Below are 14,906 nucleotides of genomic sequence, written 5' to 3'. Positions count from 1 at the left end.
ATTAATTCATAGAGAGGTTTAACCCTCTCTGCATAATTTAGAATGTATGTTCTTCCGAAATTCAGGAAAGCTAGTATTGATTGTAAATTTTTCAGCGTTTTTGGTGCTTGGAGTACTGCACACTTCTCTAAGAAGTTGTCTGCCAGGCTTTTGCCTTCACTTGATAATTCATATCCTAAAAATAGGACAGTTAGATGGGCAATTCTTGACTTTTTAAAGTTGAATTTGTAACCTTCCGATGCGAACCCAAGTATTATGGTGTTCACTCTTTTCAAGTGAGTCTCCAGGTCATCGTCTGTAAGATAGATGTCATCGACATAGGATAATGCCTCATCATGATATATTTCTAGTAACTCTGTTACCCTTGCTGAGAATAATTCTGGGCTATTCTTGAATCCCTGTGGGAGTCGACAAAATTGTTTTTGAAACCCCAATATTGAGAAAGCGGTCAAATACCTGCTTTCAGGTGCAATGTTTTGACAGAAGAATCCATTAGAGATATCTAATGCCGTTTTATATATTTTGCGCACAATGTTGTTCATTAGTGCTGCACTGTGTGTTTTGTACTGCAAATGTTTTACAGCAGGAGTTTAGGTGCCTGTAGTCCAAAACTAGACGATATGAATCATCTGGCTTGGAGACAGGAAACAAAGGATTGTTCATTTGTGAGGTGCATGTTTCAATCACTGTTATGGCTGGATTTTCTGATTAGATGGGATCAGCCCCTAGGGGCCCCTCCAACCCAGCCAGAACGTAATCACATCCCTCCTCAGGACCAACTATCCAGGCACCTGGGTACCTACCTGAGGATGGGGAACTCGCAATATACAAGCTCATATTATTAAAAACACCACTAAATCTATAGGGATACTAAAAATACTCACTGATTACTAGGGATATCCATACCCTACACCACACTTATATTCACATCAGTTGGTCTCACGGCCACCCCGACCCAGACCGGTCTACCCTAGGGCAGATATGACACACAATCCGGTGCGTCTACACACGTGGGTCTGCAGCCCCAGTGCTCTCCCTTATTTCCAAACGGTTCGCAATCCGGCAAACCTCCACGCCAGTCTCCCACCCGACGCTCTCACTTATTCAAGCCACAATCCTGTGGGTATCCACGCTGGTATCCAACCCAGCGTTCTCACTAACGCCGCATATCAACGACGACCACATTCCTATGAACACCTTCAGTTATATGTTGGGAAGTCTCTCTCCCTATTCACTAAGGGCTTGCTACTACAATATTAGGAGTTAGCCAATTACTTAGTGTCAATAATTCCCTAGCTCAAGGGCTCCCTGTTCTCCCTATCCATTCAGACTTACCGGATCAGGGGCAGCATCTGTTCTGGCTATAACATCTGACTAGGAGGAAAAAGGTTACCTATGCTTTGGAACAGAAGACGCTGTTTACAGGATTATGGGAGGGTGTGGTCCCTTAGTTGCAGGTCTCCTCTCTCCCTCACTATTACTTACCTGATCAGGAGTAGCATCTGTTCAAACAGTAATACTACTAGGAAAGGGGATTACCCTCACTGTATGGGATACACACTATGTGATTGAGTTATTTCTTGATTTAAGCGCTCCTACTCCCTTCTGATCCATCAGTGGCTCAACAGCAACTGGCTAGAAGCCAGGATAGCTTTATCATAAAAAAACTCATGCACACTAATTCACTAATTAATGGGGTCATTTATTGTAAAGTATACATATACAAAACTATGGGGTCTCTATAACTAGCAGTAACTTTAACACACCGCTGAAAGAGAAGGATTAAACATAACAGGAACACTCCGCTGAAAGGGAAAGGATTAGTTAGACATAAGGTGTAAGTGTAACTAATTCAGACTACCTCACCTATTAGAAGGAAGATTTCTCTCTGCCTCTGGTGGGATTAGGGCTCTCTCTCTGCCTCTGGTGGGATTAGGGCTCTCTCTGTCTCTCCCTCCTTCACCACATCACCACGCCTCTGGTTCAGTTGCTCCAGCTGACAGCCTTCTTTGATGCTCTCTGCACTGCTTTCTCTCTCCTCATCTTCAGCAATCGTCTGCCTTCTTTCCATTTAAGAACTGCACTCTATTCTGCAGCTCCAGCAGACATCCTCTCTCTCTCTCCAAGCTGTTCTGAGCTCCAAGCTGAACTGAGCTCCCAGCTGTTCTGAGCACCACGCTGAACTGAGCTCCAGGCTGAACTGCACACAAGCTGGAATGAACTCCACGCTGAACTGAACACCAAACTGAACTGAACTCTCCTCCTCTCCTGTAGCTCGCTAATATGGAAGCTTGTCCTTTCATGGAAAGTTACGGCCAGTAACCTGCCGCCCACCAAATTCTTGTACCTCCCCGTACCAAGGACACGTTCCCAGCTGGCCAGCCTGAAGTTGTGTCTTCGGAGTGGAGAAAAATACATTCCTTCGATAAGGGCCAGCCTGAGCCGGTTCTCTCCAAGCGAACAACAGCCTTAACTATAAACTTTAACTTTACCCTGAAAAGCCTCTCAGCTCCCTCAAGATGGAGTCGCTCTAGTTCTAGGCCTGTAGGCCTGAAAGGGATGAAATGCCCCTTAGCTCTGTCAGAATACCTACATAAACCATACCAATGTGTCTAATATGTCAAATCCAATAGGCAATAGACAGGTTAAAGTCAAGAATAACGGATCTATAAGCAGCTATCCTCTTCTAGGTCTGGAAGAAAGGGCTTAAAAGGGTCAACACAGGCTAAGAATACCTATACTAGATGTGAGCAAGACTAATGATCTATATCACTGCTAAATAGAGCCAAAAACTCTGCCATAACAATCACCCCCTGATATTCAAGTTGATCTAAAATCTCCCTGACTCGCTTTTTAGCTTCTTGCTTTACTGGGTACTGCCTTTGTGCAGTGGGTTAATTTTTTTACTGGATTTTGTGGTGAGGAGAGTCCTCATCCCATCCTACATGATTTTTATATAAAGCAGGAGCTTGGACCACTGCCCATTTTCTTGCAAATGTGTATTTTTTATGAATTGGAATATGATTTGAGAAGGCAGGCATAATCATTTCTTCGCCATGAGGGCACTCCCTGACAAATTCTGGTGGCCAGTCTTTTTCAGCTAACTGGATGTGATAGCCTTTCGAAAGGTTATCTTAAAAGAGACCCCTCACTTTCCTAGTCTTGTCCCCCTCTATGCGTAATGTTATTTCGTATAATTTATGGGGTTTGCTAACTCTGGTGTCTGTAGTTTCCACTTGAATGTCTTCATTTGTGTCCACTGTCTCCAGAAGATTCATCAGGATCTTGCGAGCTATGGTCACTTCTGCTGCGCTGTCTAGCATTGACTGGGCCCACTCTCCGTTTTCCAGTTGTGTCCTCAGAATCCTCGGCATGTTTAATTTTAATACTGGCTACCTTCTTCTTTGGATAATGTAATTTTTTACTTTGATGAGCAGGTTCCTGGTCTTTGGACTTGACGTGCTCTTCTTTGTGTTCTGACCGTCCTCTTCTTTCCGATTTCTGTGAGGAAGTCTGAAAAGATCGAGAGGGACGTGTATCAATATCTTGATATCTGTCAGGTTTTCTTTATTTATCCCTATCTCTAAGGTTGTATCTTTTCCCAGAGGGGTCCCTTTGGGGAGACTTGCCTCCTCGGCCAGGAGATCTTTCTCTCCGTTGAGGAGACCTTCCTCTGGACTGGAATCGTTCTTCCTTGGGAGTGGATTGTTTATTACCATCCCAACCCTTTTCTGGAGTGTTTAGATTATTTTTAATAAATGTTTTTTCAGGATTTTCAGTTAGTTGGGATTTTATGGGTTTCCCACCCAAACTATCTCTTCCTAGTTCATCATAGGATTTTTCTATGATTCTGGCAAGTTCAAATGGTTGGTCTGTTATATCTGTCTCCTTCAATTTTTGGCGGATTGCCATACATGCTGCTTCTCCTTTTATGTTGGCTAATAATATAGCCGAGACCTGCTTAAAGTCTTTCAGTAATTTCATAACCAGAGTTAAAGCAGGTTCTGGACCGTATTCGTTTTGAATTTGTCTTATTACATCTGGTATGACCGCCATAGACGGGACACCATGTGTTTTTGTGTAGATGAAAGCAAAGACTGTGCCCCAAGTGTCAAAGTCCTCCACATGTAGTGTGATCCCCATTGGGAGGCAGATAGTCAGAATTTTGTGTTTTTCATGAGGTGTGATATTAGGAAATACTGCCTCTATTTGAGGTATTTTTTGAGCTAACCAGAATGGGATTTGTTCCCGTTTTATGGGTGTTTTACCAAGACATGATTGTATGTTCTGTGGTGTAATTTTGTTTGTGTTCCCCTGATGAGGGGTCAGTAGTTGAATATTAATCGCTGGTTGGACTGTTGAAGTCCGCATGACATATTGGACCAATTGTCTATGTATTTTAATTAATCGTTTTAGCTGAGCTAAAAGTTCCCGGTCCGACATTTTATCAATGTCTGGATGTGGTGTGTAGCTGGCTAGAACCGGCCACGTGGCTCCTGGTCTACCTAGTGGACCGTGCCTGGTGATGTGATTTTGATGTTTTAGGGCACCATTAAACCAGAGCAGGTGCTCTTGGTAAGTTAGTGGGATTTCAACGTCCTCGAAAGGAGTGTATACATCCGGAGGTTCCTCTATTTTGTAATAGTGGAAATCTTTTGTCACAGCGTGTGCTGCTGGAAATGGTATCCATGAATAGAATACCTCTGTCTGCCGATACTCATGTGCCTCTATCATAAATAGGACCATACCACCTCTTGTTGATAGTCCATTTTCAATAAGTTTAAGAGTTATAGTTTTTCTTATATTGACCGGAATGATTATAGCATTTGGGTCATCTTGCCGGAGACTTATGTCTTCCGCTAAGAGTTGAGTTGCTAAGGCTTCTGTTTCTCTTTCTTCTTCACTTTCCGTCATTTTATTGACTAAAAATGTTTTTGTTGCAGAGCAAGTTTCAAGGAAACAAAGATTAGGTGCACAATATTTTGGAACACTATGTCCTTCAATGTTGACTATACCGTAAACTAATACATAGGATTCTCATCCTACTAAGTTCCGGCGGATATTAACCTTTTACCCACTCCAGACGTCTTTTGGAGTTTTTACGGAAAAAGGGGTCTGTATGAAAAACATGACTGAGTTACTCTAGTGTTTTGAGTTAGATTTCCGCCTTACCAAACGTTGGGCGCCATGTAGTGTAGTTCCTATATTCCCAATAGGCTCTGCGCATTAGAATAACATAAACAGCAGTGTAGACGTAGGACTGAGGTCATCTAGGTCTCTACTGACTATGTTAGACTTAATTAGTTTTGCCAGCTAGCTCAGAGGTGACAAGAAACTTACTGTTAAAGCATTGATATGGTTTCTTAGCCATATGATACTTTAAAATGGATAAAATATATACATACATAAAAACATTGACTAACGAACTCAACTGGTGCTTCGAAGATACGCCTACCCCGGTGCACCTAACCTAAGCCTAATACGTGGGAAGGAGTAAGTAAGTTGCAGTTTTAAGTTAAGTTAGATTTTTGCCAAGAATCGGAATCAAGAATTCTCTCTAAGGTTTTAATCAGCTCCGTACCTTGGTTATAGAATGAAGGAGGTCTTGTATCTCGTTTCTCAGGACTCGATCTCCCAGCAACCCGCGAGCTTGACTTGGGAACACCGGAGCTGGATTTTCTCGGCTGGAGAAAAAGACAGCGTCTCTCTCAGTGCGTTTAAGGGAGAGGCGGTTTCCTTTGGCTCAAGCAACAGCTGGGCTCCCGGGCAAGTAGAACGTCGCTCTGCTCCCAACCACCGTGTGTTTGCTTAAGGCAACGTTGGTATATTTATACCTGGAAGGTGCCGGGTTTGACGTAAGGTTTGACATAAGCTGTCACTAAGAACTAACAGTTCTTTCTGGACTCCAGGAGTTCTTGTGCAAATCAAAACAAAAGCAGGGGGAATTCCCGGGCTGCTGGAGGCTTGGTTTGTTTAAAGAATGCGTTGTGCTTTCTAGGAGTCTATGGGAGTAGCCTTGCTGTGTTTTGGACTGCATGGGCTATTACTAAATATGGATATGATTCCTATGCCTTTATAAGGATATTATTTGTTAAAACCACATAAGGGCATGAATCAGGAATATCAAATTAGGGTCCTAGATAGAAACACAACACCCACTCCAAGTATTAATGTCCATCATTACTAAATAATAAGCAATATTAAACATATAATGATGCATGTGTGTTTTCCAACCCACCCCAAAATACATAAATTGCTTTTGAAATGGTGTATGGTTTATTCACGAAAATGAGTATTGGTACTGTACGTTTTTCAAGCAGGGTTATCATTCAGTAAATGCATATATATATCAGCTGAATGAATTGTGAAAATTACACATGAAATGGCTCTGTATACAGAAAAGAAGGTTGAGACCATTTCATCACATATTCATACGATACTGTACATGTGCTAAAGGCTGAGGTAAATTATTGTCTCTAATGTCTCTAAAAATAGAAGCTCTGTTCTCCACGAATAGTTCTACTTTAAGCAGAGTACCATGTGCCGTAAAAAGGGTAAATATTTTTGATGTGAAAGAAAAATAATTTCGCTTTCAGGGTAAAAAATAGTTCCAAATGTTTTCAGTAGCTTTGTTTAACAAAACTGAAGGCTGAATTCAGAGTTCAGGGAAGGCTGTTTGCTTGTTGTTTTTTTTTTTTTTTTAAAGTTATTCTCGTTGTTCAGGGGAGAACAGCATATCAGACAGGCTTGCAAAAAATTGGTCTACAGCAGGGCATGAATAGGGAATATCAAATTAGGGTCCTAGATAGAAACACAAAAATGCATTCCCAGGGAAGATGGAAAAGATCATGGAAAAAGCCCAGTGCTATAAAAGGCTGTTTAGGCTTCCCCGAAACACACAAAAGGCCTTGATCCATTTAGAGGTTGGTCTGTTACAACAAAAATATAAATATAGGAGCACCCTGGTAAAATTCTGGTTTTAGACAATAAAAGCCTAGAAAGGATCCTTTAAGGAGGTGCTGCAAATGATATTCGAAGGGGGACTAAACCCATGGCCGAGGTATTGTCTTGAGACAGTGGCAGAGTTGGATCTATCTACAGTGTGCTGGTCCCAACAGGAAGTAAACTACTAAGTAATAAAGTAAACATCCAAATCATCCAGTTATCAAAGAAGGACGACACAGCCAGATTCAAGGACATCTGAGTTTTGGCAGGCCTAATGAAATCATATAAGAAAAAACAACATCCAGACGCACATGAACAGCGCCCTTAAAAGAAAATGCTTGAAAGAAATTCAATGGGCGGTTTAGTGCCACTGCCAATTGAGGAACTAAATCCTGACTGGAAATCCCTGAAGTTCATAACTATATACAGGCTATGTAACCACAGTGCAGAATCACTGGTATATGTTGCTGACCTGCTCTACTCAAGTACCACCATAACATACTAAAACCAATGTTTCTAATGTGCAAGGTCAGAAAATGTGTAAATGCAGTTCCCTTGCTCATGTCCCGCTCAGTGCCCTCAGGTCAGGCCATATTCAGCAAATTTATGAACATGGCTCGAAGGCTATTAATTGAAAATCTTATACACAAAAACTGTGCCTTTGAAATGGAGGGGCCCATGAGAGACTGATGCATCAAACAGACTCTTTGCCAGAATCTGATTATATAAGGGACAATTTTTTAAGCCAATCTTCTAACTGTAATTTTAACTCACGTATTTTAGGGCAGCACTTTACTTCATAAAAGGTGGGAGACCTGTCTTAATTTTCACTTTTTTATACTGTGTTACCATTTGCAATGATTTTAAGTAATGATGCAATAAAAAAATCATTCATTCATTCATCATTCATTCAATCTCATGGCAGCGTGAAGAGTTCTTCAACATCTACCATACTTCATGTATTTAAATCCAATAAAGAGGTTCACGTGGAAGAGCTTGTGGGAGAGGAAGTCATTGAAAGTCCAAATGCACCTTTTCCTCCCCCTGTAGATATAGCTGGTTCTTCAGCTAGGGTCCAGCAACCCCATTGGATGCAACAGGTACTGCAGGTCTAACGGAGGAAACTGGACAAGCAGGACCAGCAGAAAAAGTAGGACCAGTTGAGATAAGGGATATCTAATCAAATGGATAACATAAACACAAATCTTTGATATCAATCAAGAGAAGCCGAGCAATTCATAAACAATGCAGCACATATAGTAACATGCCTAGCACAAGTCCATTCTCAACCAAGTAATTGCATGATTTAGAATAAATCTACCTCAGATAATGAACATTAAGGCCCATCCAACCTACAAAGATCATCAAGTCCATCAAGCTAATTACGTCTACGCTGCTCTGGCTGCCTTTACAGTGCATTTGGAAGTGCTGAGCCTCTCATGCAAAGGACCCAATACTTGCATGAAAACAGACAGCAAGATAATGCTTCCTACAACTCCAATAATTTCAAATGATGGTCTATAAGTGAGGGACCCAGCCTATGAACTCCAAAGTCATTCTGCCCACACCCCAAATTTGAAGCTGCAAGAAACATTGGATCAAATCCCCCTGATGTCAGCCTTAAGTAGACGTCAAGTGCTCTTGCAGGCCCTAAAAAACTCGTGAAAGAGATAATGAATCACATAAATAATTCCAAGTGTTGGGCTACTCTGTGTGGCACATTATAGGCAAGCGTGAATGACATGAAGCATTCAAACAAACTGAACACCATGACAGTATTAATCTTGGAAGTTGATATCAGCTAGATGTGGTAAATAGCCTGATATCCAGGGTGCAGAGAGACCCCGGCGCAAACTTTATCAAGTGCCATTGCATTCAAATTATGGAGAAATGGAGCACACTGCCACAGTCCTTAAGCACCTTAGGCACCTTCATGGAAGAGATAAATAAAAGTATCAGACAGCCAGAAGCACCACCCATCGACAAGGAAACCACTAGTACCACTGCAAAGATCAATTACGATTTCCAGTGCATTAATAATTCCTAAGCTGAAAATGATCAAACTTATGTGGAAGCACAAGCACCATTTTCCCCAAACCAACTTCTTTATAGATTATTACTACCTCCCCTACCTCTGGAGCTAGCCCAGCTATCTATTTGGTATTGACCACCTCATCAGAAATATGAGAGCATGCTCAGAAAGCAACATCCCTCTGTCACCAGAAGTGGTGTGCCTCTGCAAGGGAACTATAAGGACTATTGACCTCAATCAAATCAGCAAAGGGACTCAGTGCAAAGAAAAATTGGTGCAACAGCTCCTTCCAATGTCCAAACATAGTACACCCAACAACAAGGGGGCAACATCGCAAGCAGAAGAAGTCATAACCCAGCACCCCACTAGGCCATTAGGGCAGGTGACCAAGAGATAATGCAAAAGGCTCCATAAATAAGCGAAAAGTGAACTCAGAAAATTCACCAAAGCATTAAAGTCAACTAAAAGGAAACTTTTCCCTAAATTCATCAAGAACCAGACTGGAGGAAGATGGGCGTGGCACGTCAGGGACAGTCACTCCTGTAAAAAATCAGGAGAAAGTTATATCAGCTGGGGTGACCAAGGCTCAACAGACATTTTGGTGGACTGAGGCAGCAACCATAGACCATCAAAACAGCTTAATCAAGAGACAACAAATTAGTTATGAAAGGGTGAGCAATCAGCTAAAGATAACCTAAAAGAATGTAAAACTACATGCCCGGACCACTCTCACCTACATACTGCCAGGGTACAAATCAAGACTAGCTTTATGCAAGTTGACCAAGAGCATCCATCTGCTAACAACACATTTAACCCAGATCAGGGTTATTTTCAAGTAACTCTGCACACCAGACCATCAAGTGCACCTATACCTAATAAACCTCTGTCCCTCAATATGTATTTAAGGGTTGCTCAATGTCCTAAACCATAGAAATCTGCTAAAAGTATTCAAAAACACCAACCTAGAAAATTTGCACTCTTCAGAAATGTTCTGTCGCATTTCAAATATCAATAGGAGATCAAGTAAAATAACCATCATTGATAATCTTTTTAACACTCAAATTAGCCGAAACATGTTTTCGTTTAAGAGAAACATTCTGGGGCTGGGAAATCAATCTCTCACTCTATTAAGATCATCACTATCTTACCCTTTTAGTAGCTACTGTTAGGACCCCACTTCCCCAAAAAAACTGAGAGACCATTGCAGCAGTCAACATTATCCACACAATATTTACATTCAGCTAATGATAGAATACAAAGGACAATAAGACAAATATTGGTCAATGGAAAAGGAGAACAGCCTCTGGGACATCTGTTATCAACATGGAAGGGCCTCTTAGCTCCACAACCTGTGGGAAGGAAGATTGCTCTTGGCTCCCCTTGGCACTGACAGAGAAAAGACTCTCATGAACAGAGCACATGATATCATAACTCTGATCAACTGTGCAGATAAAAATGTCATAGATGTAACAGGTCTCCCCCCAGCTCCAAAGTACATCTGCTCTTAGAACATCTCAGGATCCCAGAAAAATTATGGGAACAGAAACCATTAGGTATTTGAGGAAATGTCACATTATCATTCTACAAGAGACTTTGACGGAACATTCAGAGCCTCTGATAGGGTACCTTGAATACAAGAAGTCAGCCCAAAGATCAATACACAAGGGCAGGCCAAAAGGAGGTCTCACAGTATATATCTCAGCGCAACTCAAGACAAAGGTTGAAGAGTTATATTACACTGAGAGTTGGCTCCAGGAAATTAAAATACAAAATTGGACGGAGGGAGCAAAACACCCAAACACCCACCAATTTTTCTTAATGTATATAACAATCCTGCTTTCAATGAAAATGTGGCAGTTATGATGAAATTGGAACTCGTCCTCAACAACCTGATGAAGGACAAGGAAAAAACATTATATTATAATATTAGGAGACTGCAATTCAAACGTATGTATTCGTATTAGATAGAACAAAACATAATGGCACAAAACGAAGTGTGGATCATTTCAAAACAGGTAACATTAGTCCCAAGACAACAAGATACTCAAGGCATACACCTCACAGCATCAGGCTTATGTATCCTAAATTGGAGATTTTAGGATAGAAGAACAAGCAGAAAGCAACCACAATTCACAGATACCAACTCTGGGGCATATTACCAACAACTAGCGATAATTTTTGTCTCTAACTTGTTTAGAGACAAAAATTATCGCCGCACATCGGCGATTTTTATCGCAGATAAACCTTGCTATTATCAAGGTTTATCGCAAATGCGATAAAAAACGGCCGCAATGCATGAATATTGCTGAAAAGTCAGCGATATTCATGCATTATCGAGCAAATGCTCTTAGCCATGTTATCCACCTCCCATTGGATAACATGGCTAAGAACTGCTCAGGGCAGGTGTTAGCTTTTGGAGATATTCGCACTTAGCGCGAATATCTCCAAACGTTGGTAATAGGAGATAGCGATGTTAGAGACTGTTTCCAGTCGCTAACATCTTGGCACGCCCATTTTGCATGTCATTAGTGATAAATATCACTGAAATGCAAAGCGGGGCCCAAGATGGTCGCTATCTCCTATTAGCTGTCGCTAACTGGTGTTAGCGACAGCTTGGTAATAGGGAGATAATTTTATCTCCGCTTTCTTGGCTTTTAAAGCCAAAAAAGCGGAGATAAACCCCCTTGATAATATGCCCCTCTGTACTTCAGACAAAACCTGTATAAACCAGCTAACATTTTAATCTCTGATTCAAGCACAGACAATCTAAAGAGATTACGCTGGTAACCGAAGTCACATAAAGCTCTCCTCTGCATGACCAGTGACCAGTCTGAACAATTACCAATAAACAGCGCATAATGCAATCACTAACTGGGATCAATACTTTGGGGCATTATTGGGAAAATATTAGAGAAAAAATACCTCCCTGTTTAGCATCAATGCCAAAAGGAAACAGCAGCGATGGAAGTAAAAAAACTGAGAATTCCACCTACTTGACAATAATAACCCCCATCCGGCACAACAAGAAAGAGTGATAATGCTGCAACTTGAATATAAAAAGGCAGCCTGACAGGCCAAGAAGAGCACACAGATACATTTGGGGCAACAATTATCCATACATGCAAAACAGGAAATAGTAAAAATGCCTGGAAAATATTCAACAAATTGACAAGGAACCCACTGGCGCTCACATTGCAAACATACCAGAGAAGGCCTGGGCTCAGCACCTTCAAAATAATTACTCCATTGTAGCAGCAGAGTGTTAAAAAAAATCCACAATGCAAATCAACAAACACCACAATAGACATTGAAAAACAAATACCTGCAAGCCCAACTGGAAGTAAAGATGATCATGAAGATACGTTACATGCCCATTAACAATCAGCAGAAATATAATATTTATCACAATCTGGCAGGTGCAACATAGTGATCACTAGGTATCCATAGACCAACAAATATGCCTTATAGAAATCATCATAAACAAATGTAGATCACCGGCCATGCTTTTTAGGCCCAACAAACATTTGGCAAAAAAATTCCCTGTACAGAGCTATCAGTTAAATTCAGGCCCCCTGGACTCCAGGCGTGGATCTATAATACATCCAATCTTAAAAGGTGGCAACAGAATTAATACAGGCAACTAATGACTGACAGCACTGCTTGATATTGAATCTAAGTACTATGCCTGTTTGATACTACGAGATCTCTCAGCATGGGCAGATATCCTGAGGCGTATCCCTTGGAATCACACAGACTTCCATGCGGGACAGCTGCCTTTCCAATCTGCATGGTAAAGGCCTTCAGCACAAAAAACACATTGTTTGCCAACTTCGTTGATTTGAAAGCTGCATTTCACAGGGTTCTGGAGAATTACTCTGACAGAAAAGAGCAAATGCCAAGATAAGGTCAAAGCTAGTGAAAGTCATCCAACTTTTTTACTCTAAAATATGGCACTACCTCAGGCTAGAAGATGGAACAAAGCTATCCTGGAAAACACTTACAACAGCCGGACTGAAGCAGGGGTGCATACTCGCCCCACTTGCTACTCAACATCTACATATCCAGCCTGTCCAGAGATCTAGACACACTAGATGCACATGTGCCAAACCTCGGGCGCAGCACTCTAACTCACATTTTGTACGACGATCTTCTCTTACTGGGCAAGACCCCATCAACCTGCAACATCTCCTAGACCCCCTCTTTGCCTTTAAGTTGTGGAACAAACTCAAAATGAATTCCACAAAACCCAAAATTGTGAAGTTCAACAAGAAGAGAAATCCATCTGGCTCTTGGCACATCAACGGAAAGATGCTCATGTGTGAGACAAATGACTAATATCTTGAGGTAAGACTTGATTCCGGGGACTCCTATATTTCGTATTTGGAGGAAATGAAATGCAAAGCCACCTCTCTGCCCGTGGTTTTTACCGCCCTTTCAAGGTCAATGATGGGCCCCCTCCTAAGGCCTTTGCAGAAGGCAATGTCAGCAAACGTTCTACCAACCCTCACTTATGGCTGCAAAGCGACACTGGGTAAGGTGGCCAAGTAGATGGACCAATTATTGACCAAGTCCTGTCGGACTGTGTACAAACTTTCAAACCCCCACCTCACAAACCCACATGAGCTTGGTGTTCAGGCTGACAAAACAGTCCTTGTGCTAAAATGTTCTTTCCTAAAGATGTGCTACAGATTCAGACATGCAGAAGAAAACACATCAGCGCTACGTGTCTGGAAACAAATAAATAAACAGAACTCCAGGAAGCAGATTTACAAGACCCTTGCCCCACTTTTGCGTCACTTTCCCTATCTTAAAAGTGATGCAAAAGTGGTGCAAGGGGCTTGTAAATAGGCCCCCAGGTCTATATTATGACATGCATTTGAAACGCTCTACAGTCACTCAAAGCTTGAATGTAAATGTAAATGTGTTTAAGCTTGTAAAGTGCACTGCTACCCGTCTATAGGTCTCCTGGCGCTGTATAACTCTGGGGAACCCATCCTGGCTTTCCCTGTGGGATGGTCCCTGCTGGGAGTCCCCCAAGGTGGAGCCAGGCATCCCCGGAATTGATGGGGCCGTTGTGGAGATGAGGCAAGCTAATGCCCAGAGTTGCCAAGTGGAACCCCTGATTAGACAAGGCACCGAGGCGAGAATTATCAAGTCCGCTGACCTTGGTCCACAACCCAGCCCCGTCAGGAATTGAACCCTGGTCCCAGGCCGTCCTCTGCTTCCGGGTCTGCCGCCTCTAACCAGTGAGCCACACCACTCCACAAGTGAAGCCTGTGGACATCACCTAACATCTCCAAAAAACCACTATCTTGACTAAACCCCTCTCTTTCCAAAAGAATAAAATGAGGCTGGCGAAAAGGCCCATGCCTGACAGACTATTAACACCTATAAGCCGCTCGGTCTCCAGCCACACGTTGGTAGGGGTACGCCCATCAAACAAAGCTTAGGTTTATGCAGCTCCGGCTGGTTGTCCACCCAACACTGGACTAGTCTAAGCCCTCCTGGGTAAAACCAGCTGACGCAGTAGACTGCAGATTGCGTGGCACTCAGAGAGACAATTATTTACATCCTCTGCACTTGCCCTGCTATGTTGCCACGACCAAGAGAGATACTTTGAGGCGGTCGTTCACCATGATACGAACTTGTAAACAAGCTCTTATCGCAGCCCTTAGTCCTGAGCACACCCAAATACATTTTCGGATACTGAACTTTTAACAATTTTTAATGAAAGAGTAAAGGCCTTTAATGAGCAAAATAACCTTTTAAAACAGCTGACTCCGCGAGAAGAAAGTCATAGTAAGGTGCCGTGCAGCTCCTGGCAACTTGACCCTTCACCTTCCTTCTGTGCCAGAAAAATGAGAGCAGCCTAAAGCTGAGACTACTTTTCAAGATGATATAGTCAAGCTCTGTAGCACATTTTGCACAC

This window comes from Lissotriton vulgaris, chromosome 10 (genome assembly GCF_964263255.1).
Source record: "Lissotriton vulgaris chromosome 10, aLisVul1.2, whole genome shotgun sequence".
NCBI classification, from domain to species: Eukaryota; Metazoa; Chordata; class Amphibia; order Caudata; family Salamandridae; genus Lissotriton; species Lissotriton vulgaris.
The sequence above is the reverse complement of the archived record's forward strand: the minus strand, read 5'-3'. Positions refer to the sequence as shown.